The sequence below is a fragment of the Apium graveolens genome, chromosome 1 (assembly GCF_009905375.1).
Source record: "Apium graveolens cultivar Ventura chromosome 1, ASM990537v1, whole genome shotgun sequence".
NCBI lineage: Eukaryota > Viridiplantae > Streptophyta > Magnoliopsida > Apiales > Apiaceae > Apium > Apium graveolens.
The window spans coordinates 133,603,952-133,615,444 of NC_133647.1; positions in this window are offsets into that span (position 1 = coordinate 133,603,952).

Genomic DNA, 11,493 nt, shown 5'->3' on the forward strand with positions numbered 1-11,493 from the left:
ATGATTAGATAGTTCATGTTACGAGATTCATTTTGATATGTGGTTCGTTTGAATCCGATGTACGATTTAGGAGAAACGATCATTTTAAGTAACGGCGTTTCGCAAACGAACCATTACCCCTCGCCTTACTTTGAAACATAGGTTAAAGACCTTAAAGGACTAATTGGAGTATGAATCATTTATTTAAAGTGTAGTAGGCAGTTGGTAAGGCACTAACGAAAGAATCACCTTAAAACCCTTAATGGTTAATTTATTAAAAATGGTGAAGCCGAGGGTACTCGAGCGACTTAAGGGAATCGTCGAGCGCAAAGCGAGTGTTAGAGTCTAATTGGTTAAAGTATAGATTCATAAGCGACTTTGGTTTAATTCCAACTTATATGTTGTTTATACGTCACCAGACTCGTCTCAAGCCATTTGTCACCCCCAGTTGCTCAGGCAAGTTTTCTACCCGTTATACTGTTGTTGTGATGTAAATATATGTATATGCATTATCTTGTGATAAGTCCATGATTGTTATTAGCAAATTTTGCGATATATTGAAGAATGCTGATATGGTATATATATGCATGTCTGTTTCGTAATCTTGATATATATCTGTTGATTCAAATGCTTATTAGTTGCATAATACCTATGCTAGAGATAAGCAGTAGTTGCGTATACCCTGAGTATAGGGGACCCAAAGGTGAACATTTTTTAAAACCGGGAGTCGATGTTCCCGAGTATATTATATATATATTTATATATATATTTATTGATATAGTTTTCAAAACTATTAATCGAATAAGGTTTATTCGATAACTTTATTTTATTTAATGAATATTACTTGAATATTCATTCGAGAACTTATGACTCAGTTTATATTATTTAATGAATATTACTTAAATATTCATTCGAGGACTTATGTCTCAGTTATATTATTTAATGAATATTATTTGAATATTAATTTGAGGACCTATGACTCCGATTATTTACTAAATAATATTCTTTATTTTATTAAAGAATAATGTTTCGATAATCAAACTTATTTTCGATTATTCAAATAAAGATAGTACTTTCGTATAAGTATATCTTTGGTTATTTATTATTCATTTCAAGTATAAGTTTTAAAACTTTTACTTCAATTATTTTTATAAGGATTATCCTTATGGGAATATTATTTAAATGATAATATTCAGATATTTTCTAATATATCGGGACTGATTTACTTTATTAAATCAGCATTACTCCAAACACTCTTTAAATGTTTTCGAGTCTTCAAAATGATTTTTAAAAGTTAGAGCGGATCCCAAAACTCATTTTTATATTTAAGATCTTCCTTTTAAAGGGGATTTAAATACTCGCTCAAAACTGGAGGGATCCGGTTCTGTGTTGTATTTTATATTCGCAACGAGGTTGCTGTTTTGGTAAATGAATTGATTACTTACCCAACGTTCGGGAAGTAAGTCCATCTATCGAGTCGGCATAAGCAACATGGGCTCAGTGGGCGTCTATGAAAGTGTAAGTGGCTCAGTGGGAGTCCATCAAATGCGTAAGTGGCTGAGTGACATTCCAGCACAAGGTCCTATTGTGACCAGGGTGATGACCAGTGGGGAATTCGTCCATCTACTAGTAGAAAAGGTTACTTATTGGTATCTTTGCCTGATCAACAAGATATCGGGTTTATGCCACAATTCTTTTCCTTTCCAAAAATTCATTGGATGTTACAAACTCTGTTCATACTTTACATGACAGAGGTTTTCAGGAAATGTATAAAGAGATATATATGTGGATATATATATCGGGACTTAATGAAGTATCTCATAACTTCATTTCATTCAATAATATTTCAAAGATTTAATCTATTCAAATCTTGTCTTGTAGTCTCATCTATGTGATGAACTGTTGAAAGCTCATTATACTTTGAACAGTGGTAGTTCAAGTAGCTTTATAAATGATATAAGTATAGTGAAGTATTTGGTAACTTCATCCCTTGTTTTTGCTTATATCCAGTAAGTATTTATCTTACACTTGATAAAGGATTTTAGTAAGTTATCCATTTAGATACTTGCATTATTGTTTACACTATATATTATCTTGCGAGTTGTAGTGCTCACTCTTGCTTTATTTCTTCATCACACAACAACAGTTAGGAAAGATGGCCAGACTCAAGCAGACCCAGCGCAAGCGCGTGGGAAGCGTCCCGCGTCTTCCCGTTGATGTTGTAGCTGCTATAGCTGCAGAGGTAGATCTATTGGTAGATCAGGCATTCTACTTTTGTGAACCAAATATTGTATAATTATAACTTGTGGCAGATAATGGCAATTAACTGTAAACTAATCAAGTAATCATTTTGGGTTGTAATAACTTTTAAATTGTGGATTCAAGGACTTGTACTTATTTCAATTTCATCTCTGAGACTATAACGGGTTATGGTGTGTGTTAGTGTGGGGTCACAGCATGAGGTTATTTATTATTAATTAAGTCAAGTGATATTGTGGAAAGAAAGACTGTGACGACCCAGATCCCCGCCTCCGGATCTGGGGGCGTTACATCCTAAAAGACCAGAATTCAGGTCGAAATCCAGGTCGTGAATCCTGCTCGAATTCGAGCAGGCACCCGAAAATAACGGGTATAAAAGACCAGAATTTAGGTCAAAATTCAGGTCGTAAATTCTGCTCGAAATCCTTCGAACAGACACCCGAAAATTACGGGAATAACAGAACTGGATTGAGGTCGAAACTTGGACCAGGAATGAGGTCGAATCAAACAAAACATTTTTCATGTATGGGGTTTAGAAACCTAGACTAAAATCCAGGTCGAAGAAATGACTAGGATTCTGGTCGAAAACCAGGTCGTGAATCCTAGTCGAAATCGATCGACCAGGAAGCAAGAAAAAGCAGAGAATTTTTGAACTAGATTGAGGTCGTAGTTTCAACTAGGATCCTGGTCGAAATCCAGGTCGTGAATCCTAGTCGAAACCTCAAGACCAGGAATTGAAACAAGGGCAAATTTTCGACCTAGATCCAGGTCGAAAGTTCGACTAGGATCCTGGTCGAATTTTAGGTCGTGGATCCAAGTCGAACTCCTTCGACCAGGATTGCAAAGCTGGCCCAAATTTCGACTAGGATCCAGGTCGAAATTTCGACTAGGATCCTGGTCGAAAAAGGGCTAGAAATTTGAAAAAAAATTATGGAAAATTGTAGGAAAATAAGGAAATTTCTTGAAATATTTTCTGAAAATGTTAATATTTTCAGAAATAAGGAATAAATCTAGAAAATTAAGGATTAAATCCCGTAATTAAAGGAAAAATCCAGAAAAATATGGAAATTTCTTGAAATATTTTCTGAAAATGTTAATATTTTCAGAAATAAGGAATAAATCCAGAAATTTAAAGGAAAAATCCCAGAATAAAGGGAAAAATTCCTGGAAATTAAGGAAAAATCCCAGAATTAAGGGAAAAATTCCTGAAAATTAAGATAATTCCTGAATGAAAGGAATAAAAGTAAATCATTATAAACGTGTAGGTCGCTCCACACTTTACGCAAAATGATACCCTGTAAGGGAATAAATGAACTTAACTTTCGCGAAATCTTATACGGTTTCCCAAAAGTTGGGGGGCAAATGATAGGGATAAATGAATCCTGATTACATAATTAAATATTACAATTTGGGCTGCAAGGCCCAATAAGAAGATGTATAACATTCAGACCAAAAAGGTCAACACATTGATCATGCCTGATGGACCAGATCAGGCCAGATGAAACAAAGAAGGCCCAAAAACCCTGTATATTAATTAATTTCGTAATTAATTAATAAGGGAAAAATCAGCTATTGAGAAGAGTCCCGATAAGGATATAAATCCTTGCAGATTAGCCTCAAGGGGACCTAAAAGGATAAGGAATCAGTTTCCTACAATCTAGGACTCCAAAGTCCATTCTAATTATGAGACTTGCCCACCAAGTCTCCTATATCAAGTCCAATTCAAGGACCACCAGCATCTATATAAGGGGCCTCACCCCACAAATAAGAACTATATTGTTTGACTTGATCCTTGGCAATCAGCAAGGTACGTAGGCATCTTGTTAAGGCAGATTGAGTCACGAAACACAAGAGTAGTCAAATCGAGCCTCGAAGCTCACATTCCTTAGTGATAAATACTGCGATTATATATATTAGTTTTTAATCCATAACAATGAACTAGTCAAGAAAGATCTTGTGAGAGGACTGCCAAAATCAGTATTTGCTCCTGATGGCCTTTGTGATTCATGTCAAAAGGCAAAATAAAGAAAATCTTCATTCAAGAGCAAGACTGAATCTTCAATTCTTGAGCCTTATCACTTACTACTTATTGATCTATTTGGTCCAGTGAATGTCATGTCTATTGCAAAGAAGAAATATGCTATGGTCATAGTGGATGAGTTTACCAGATACACATGGGTGAATTTCTTGTACATAAAAAGTGAAACTGCATATAAATTGATTGATCATGTCAAACAACTGGATAAATTGGTCAAAGACTCTGTGAAAATCATAAGAAGTGATAATGGCACTGAGTTCAAGAATTTGATTATGGAAGAGTTCTGCAAAGACCATGGAATAAAGCAGGAATTCTCTCCTCCTGGAACTCCACAGCAAAATGGAGTTGTTGAAAGAAAGAATAGAACTCTTATTGAAGCTGCACGAACTATGCTTAATGAAGCAAAGTTACCAACCTACTTTTGGGCTGAAGCTGTTCAGACTGCTTATTTTACTCAGAATGCAACACTTATCAAAAAGCATGGAAAGACACCATATGAGATGGTGAAGAAAAAGAAGCCAAATCTGAAGTACTTTCATGTATTTGGATGCAAGTGTTTTGTTCTTAAGACTCATCCTGAACAGCTATCCAAATTTGATCTAAAAGCTGATGAAGGAATTTTTGTTGGATATCCACTTTCCACAAAAGCCTTCAGAGTCTACAATTTAAGAACAAGGGTTGTCATGGAATCTATCAATGTCTCCTTTGATGATAAGAATATTACTGGACTTGAAGATTTCAATGATCATGATCAGCTAAGATTTGAGAATGAAGTTTTAAATTCTGATTCTGTAAATTCTGATAGTCTAAATCCTGATACTGCAAACTCTGATGGGTTAAATTCTGATGTTATTCAAACTGTGGTGACTATGCCAAAGTAAAATGCACCTGTGCAGGGGGGAGCATATTGAAGATCCAACTACATCTCAAGAAGCATCAGAACCTAGAATAGGCTTTTTAAGTTCTGATTCATCAAGTTCTGATGGGCCAAGTTCTGATAATTCTGGAAACTCAAATTCTAAAGGATCTAACTCAGAGAGCATAATTTCAGGGGGAGTATTAGAAAATATTGATGAAGACAACATGGATCATGTGGGAGCATCCAGTTCTAGAGATCACCTTCCATCTGCAAGAAAGTGGACTAAAGCACATACATCTGACTTGATTATTGGAGATCCTGAAGCAGGTGTTAGAACTAGAACAACAACATCAAATGAATGTCTCTATCATTCTTTTCTTTCTCAGACTGAACCAAAGAAAGTGGAAGAAGCTCTTCAAGATGCTGATTGAGTACAAGCAAACCAGGAAGAGTTAAATGAATTTGAAAGAAATAAAGTCTAGACCCTAGTGCCAAGACCAAAGAATAGATCTGTTGTTGGTACAAAGTGGGTGTTCAGAAATAAAACTGATAGTGATGGCATAATTATAAGAAATAAAGCAAGGCTGGTTGCAAAAGGATATTCTCAACAGGAGGGAATTGATTATGATGAAACATTTGCACTAGTTGCTAGATTAGAGGCCATAAGGATATTTCTGGCTTATACTGCTCATAAAAAGTTTAAAGTCTTTCAAATGGATGTAAAAAGTGCTTTTATTAATGGAGAATTGGAAGAAGAAGTATATATTGAACAACCTCCAGGTTTTGTAGATTCAAAATTTCCTAATCATGTCTACAGACTTGATAAAGCACTTTATGGCCTTAAGAAAGCTCCAAGAGCATGGTATGAGACATTAGCTCAGTTTCTTCTGGAAAGTGGATTTAACAGAGGGACTATTGACAAAACTTTATTCTATCTCAACCATGGAAAGGACTTACTTTTGGTGCAGATATATGTTGATGATATCATTTTTGGTTCTACAAATGACAGACTTTGTAAAAGGTTTGCTAAGCTAATACAGTCAAGGTATCAAATGAGTATGATGGGAGAACTTAGCTATTTTCTGGGCCTTGAAGTCAAGAAGAATGAAGAAGGAACTTTTATTTATCAATTTAAGTACACCAGAAATTTGTTGAAGAAATTTGGAATGCAAGACTGTTCAAGTGCATCCACTCCTATGGCCACTACAATAAAATTGGATAAGGATACTGGTACATCAGTAGATATTACTGATTACAGAGGAATGATTGGCTCACTACTCTATCTAACTGCAAGTAGACCTGATATTATGTATGTTACCTATCTTTGTGCAAGATTTCAAGCAGATCCAAGAGAACCTCACTTAACAACTTAACAGCTGTGAAAAGAATTTCCAAGTACCTTAAGGGTACAGCTGATCTAGGATTGTGGTATCATAGGGAATCAGACTTTAAGCTAATAGGTTACTCAGATGCAGATTTTGCAGGGTGCAAAATTGACAGAAAAAGCACAAGTGGAAGCTGTAAATTTCTTGGAGGAAGATTAGTTTCTTGGTTTAGTAAGAAACAAAAGTCAATTTCTACATCAACTGCAGAGGCAGAGTATATTGCTGCAGGAAGCTATTGTTCACACATTCTTTGGATGAAGAATCAGTTACTAGAATATGGGTTAACATATTCTAAAATACCCATTTACTGTGATAATCAAAGTGCTATTGCTATGACAGGTAATCCAGTTCAGCACTCAATGCCAAAGCACATCAACATAAGGTACCACTTCATAAGGAACATGTGATGGAAGGTACAGTGGAATTGCATTTTGTTCCAACAGATCAACAACTAGCAGATATCTTCACAAAACCACTGTGTGAAGCTACTTTTACAAGATTGGTAAATGAACTTGGAATGGTTTCAGGTTCTTTCTCTAAATCTGTTTAGTTTATGTTCTGATACATCAGACCTTATGATCAGTATTTACATATTTTACTATCTTTATGTAATCTGTTCTTAAATTGAAATTAACTAAGTACTGATTGTTGTCTGATATGAATTTCTAAACTCTGATAGTGATATGAATGTTTCTGTGACTATTCAATCCAATGAGGATAATTGTGCTAGATGTTAACCTAGTAGTCTCTAATATACTAAAGATCCCATGTTTGAACTAATTGTTTATGTGGAAATCTTTTAACACAAGCAAATTCTGATATTGAGCTTGGTTAGGTTTACTTTGTGTATCTTATTACTAAGTCAAAAACTAGAATAGTGCTTCTTATCTGTTAAGTTCTGATGTTGGTAAATCTTATGGATGTACTAAATGCTGATAAGCCTCACTTATCAAAAGAAAAAGTAAAGAAAAGAAATAAATATCATGTACTCCTTTGAGATCTAGAGAAAAATGTATGTGGAAGAAAAAGTATATTCTGATAATAGTATAAATTCTGATAAGCAGTTGTGACTCACTTACACTGAGAAGCTCATGTGAAAAAGAATATGAAAAGATGCATAAAATGAGCAGAAAACAGTTGAGGTGGACTCATGTATGAACTCATTCTATAGTAGACTTCAAACTAATGACAGATTTTGAGCAAAGTTCTTAGTTATGCCTTATTTCTAAGATGTATTGAAGTGAATCAGACTTTACTCTTTGTATGATATTTAGCTTAAAGCACACACTTACACTCCATATGAATGATGAAAATTACTGTGGTGATCAATATTATTTTAGATAAACAGTTTAAGTGTCAGTTGCATAAATTCTGAGGACAAGTTCTGATGGAAGTTCTGATGATTAAGTTCTGCGGAAACCATATCAGTATTTGTGTGAAGAATTACAGAAATAAATATTCACTTTTTGAGTACAGAATCCATATTCTGATGACCTTTAAATTCTGATAATAGTCAATGATGCTTACGTGGCAGTATTTATTTACTTGATTTATTTTTGGTCAATACTTGAATGGTTCTATTTTATCAGAATATTGGTTTAAATGAGATAAAGACAGTCATAATTACTTGTTTAGTGGGAACAGTTTTTTTATTGAAAAACTGCATGTGCATAGTAATGAATACTTATTTCCCGTGCCCATTAACTATTGTCTTAACTACTGAATGGTTGACAGGTGTAAAGACTGTTCCAATTTGTCTTAACTGCTGTCAAATGGCGTGTATAACTAAAAGAGAGAAAATATTTTAAATCTTTTATCTAGTTTTGTATTTAATACTCTCTCTCTTTTCTCTTATTCTCTCTATATTCACTGACGGTTTTATACAAGCATTTTACCAAACACCTTTCAGGCATTCTTATTTCTCACTTCTTTTTCAATGGCACCCAAGGATCTAATCTTTAATGGAGCAAAGTTCGTCCCCAACAACTACACTGCCATTCTAACCAAGAGTGACGCTCCGTCGGAACTTCATTTTGTTCAGGACTTCTTGGCTCACAGTGAAATAGGGTTCGCTTTGACGTAGCCATCCACTTTATCTGGAAGCTCCATCTACTTCACATCTTTCTCAGCATACTCTACCAACCACTCCATTGATAGATGTTGATGTCCATGAAGATGAATCTTCTATTGCTTCACATATAATCATTCTATCAAAAGATGCTGATACTGAAGATTCTGCAAGTTCTGTTGAAGAAAATACTGGTAAAGCTGCTACAAATATACATGTTGATGCAGCTGGTCCTTCTGGACATGCACCTCCACAAATAGTTTGTAAAGCTGATTTGATTAAGAAGTTTGTGAGAAAGGATGCACCAATTCCTTTGAGTGAAACTAACAGAGGAAGAGAATGGATCAAGGAGTGGAACAAAGTTGATTTTGTTCTACTGCAGATGTTCTTGATGAGCACCTGGCTAAAGCTGATGAGATGCTGCTGAATGATGACTTCAAAGCACAGCTCAGAGTTACTGCATTGAGTACCAGGAACCTTCAAGGTCAACACTCAATAACTCAAGCCAAGGTGGACAAAATTCAAGATACAGTGACTAAGCAAACCATGAATGTCACATTGGACAAGAAAAGGTTTTTTAAGCCAGCCTTTGACCGCATTGAGTATATAGAAAAGACTCAAGAAAAGAAGCAAGCTCAACTATCTGATATTTTAAAGAATCAAGCTGCTCAACAAACCCAACTCAATGAAATCCAAAACTCTGTGGAATTGCTTGTCTCCCTGCTTCTACCAGATGATGCCAAAAAGGGGGAGAAAGTAATTAAGTCCAAATACACAATTGATCAACCACTGAAGGGTAAGGATGATGATAATGAAGACTAGGGAAACTCTGAAAGTAGTAGAGGTCTAAGTCAAGGCAGGGGTTCTTTATCAAGGGAAGCCAGAACTATAAGTCAAAGAACAAGTTCTGATACTAAAAGGATAAGTTCTGATGAATAAACTCTGAAACTTGATGAAGAGATCTCCAAAAGGCTATTCCTAAAGGACAATCCAGGCATGGATATTGAAAGTCTGAAGGAAGAAGAGATTAGATTGAAAGCTAAAATGACAAATCTAAGTCAAAATCTAAAACTCAAGTCACAGCAAAGAAACCACCTAAGCCTAAGGGCATTGTGATCAAAGAGAGGAAAAATACTGAGGCATCTAAGGCCAAGTCCAAATCACAGGTGGAAGTTGATCCTAGATTCAAGGGTAAGGCAAAAGTTGATGAATCTATAAAGATATATATGCCAACCATGGATCTGGAGGTAAATGCTGATGAAGATACAAGTTTGATTTTGAAGGAGAAAAGGAATATTCAAGCAACCTCTGATAGAGCTCAAGTTGTCTTGACATCAGAAGAAACGGAAACCTCTGACATTGCTCATGTTAAACCTTCAACAGTTCTACTACCTGGGTTTACTAAAGCTCAACAATCTGTTCAACCTATGAAGACTTCAACAAATGTTTTTCATGGTAGATTGATCCAAGGGAAGGAAGCTAGAGATAAAAAAGGACTAGGTAATCCTGATGAGAAAAGAATAAACAACTCTACCTCAGATCCTACATCCCTTACTGAACCAGGAGTAGGGACAACTCTAGAAAGACTAAATCAATTAGAGTCTGTACAGATGGTCTATAACTCCAAGATGAAAGAAGACATAGTGCTTTATTTTATAACAGATGGGAGAGTATTCCAGATAAGAAAGGATGCAATTCGGTTGAAGTATTACGAAGAACTGCAACATGTTTTATTTCTACTTCAAGTGAAGAACATGTCAACAGATGGTGTTGCCAGATACTTAATATCTGATATTTAGAGGCAGAAGAAACTTTACTCTGTAAAGTCTGACAGAATATACTATCCAAAGTACAGAGCTCACAATGGTGATTTAGTTGAGATGAAGCCCAAAACCGCCAAGATCACTACTTTTCTGGGTATTAAGCGTGTTGAATTTAATATGGAGTCTGACAAAGCTTATCTGATCAGACTGGATCAGGAAATAAGGAAAGCAAAGATTAATGATCTCAGGGATGCTATCTTTTAGACATGAGAAGATACAGTTGAACTTAAAGATGCTAAAAGGAGGATGATAAATGAACTTGAATATGCTGAGAGAACTCTTCTGAAGAACTATCTCGGAACAACTCCTGACATTCAAAAGATCACACACTGAAGCCAGGTCGAGGACTACAACTGTTAAATTTTGAAGGATATACAGGCTAAAGCTGATATCAGACTTTAAGGATGGTAAAAGCTACAAGGACTATGAGTTGTAGTTATCTAGTCAAATTCTCATATGCATTTGTACTTAATGTTTTTGACATCGTCAATATCTATTGAACTTGTATATTATGCTAATTTACAAGTTGGGGGAGATTGTTAGATATATTTGTGATGTCATGTCTAATAATGATTTGTGTTTAGTTTTCAGATCATGACTAACAGGACAAATCAGGACTTAACTGGAAATCAGTACATATACTGAAGTCAGAACATAAGATATCAGAACTTAAGTTATTAGAACTTAAGATATCAGAAGATATTCATCAGAAGATAATATCAGGACTTAAGAAAACTTTCAGATAAGGAAGGCGACTGATTGAAGGGAAAGAAGATCAAGACTAAAACAAGAAGAGATATGCATAGAGAAGAATTCTATGAAGAATAGAAGACTTGGAGGAAAAGATAACTAATTGATATATTTTAGGATACATAATTATATTCGATATCAATTAGAGATTATATTGTAACTGTATGGTATATAAACACATCATAGGGTTTACACTAGAAGTGTTATCATTATCAAGAATATTATTCATTGTAACCCTAGCAGCTCTCGTGATATTTGTTCATCATTGAGAGAGAACGGTTCCATTGTAATATTGTTTCATTAATTAGATTATTCTTTGTTACATACTTGTG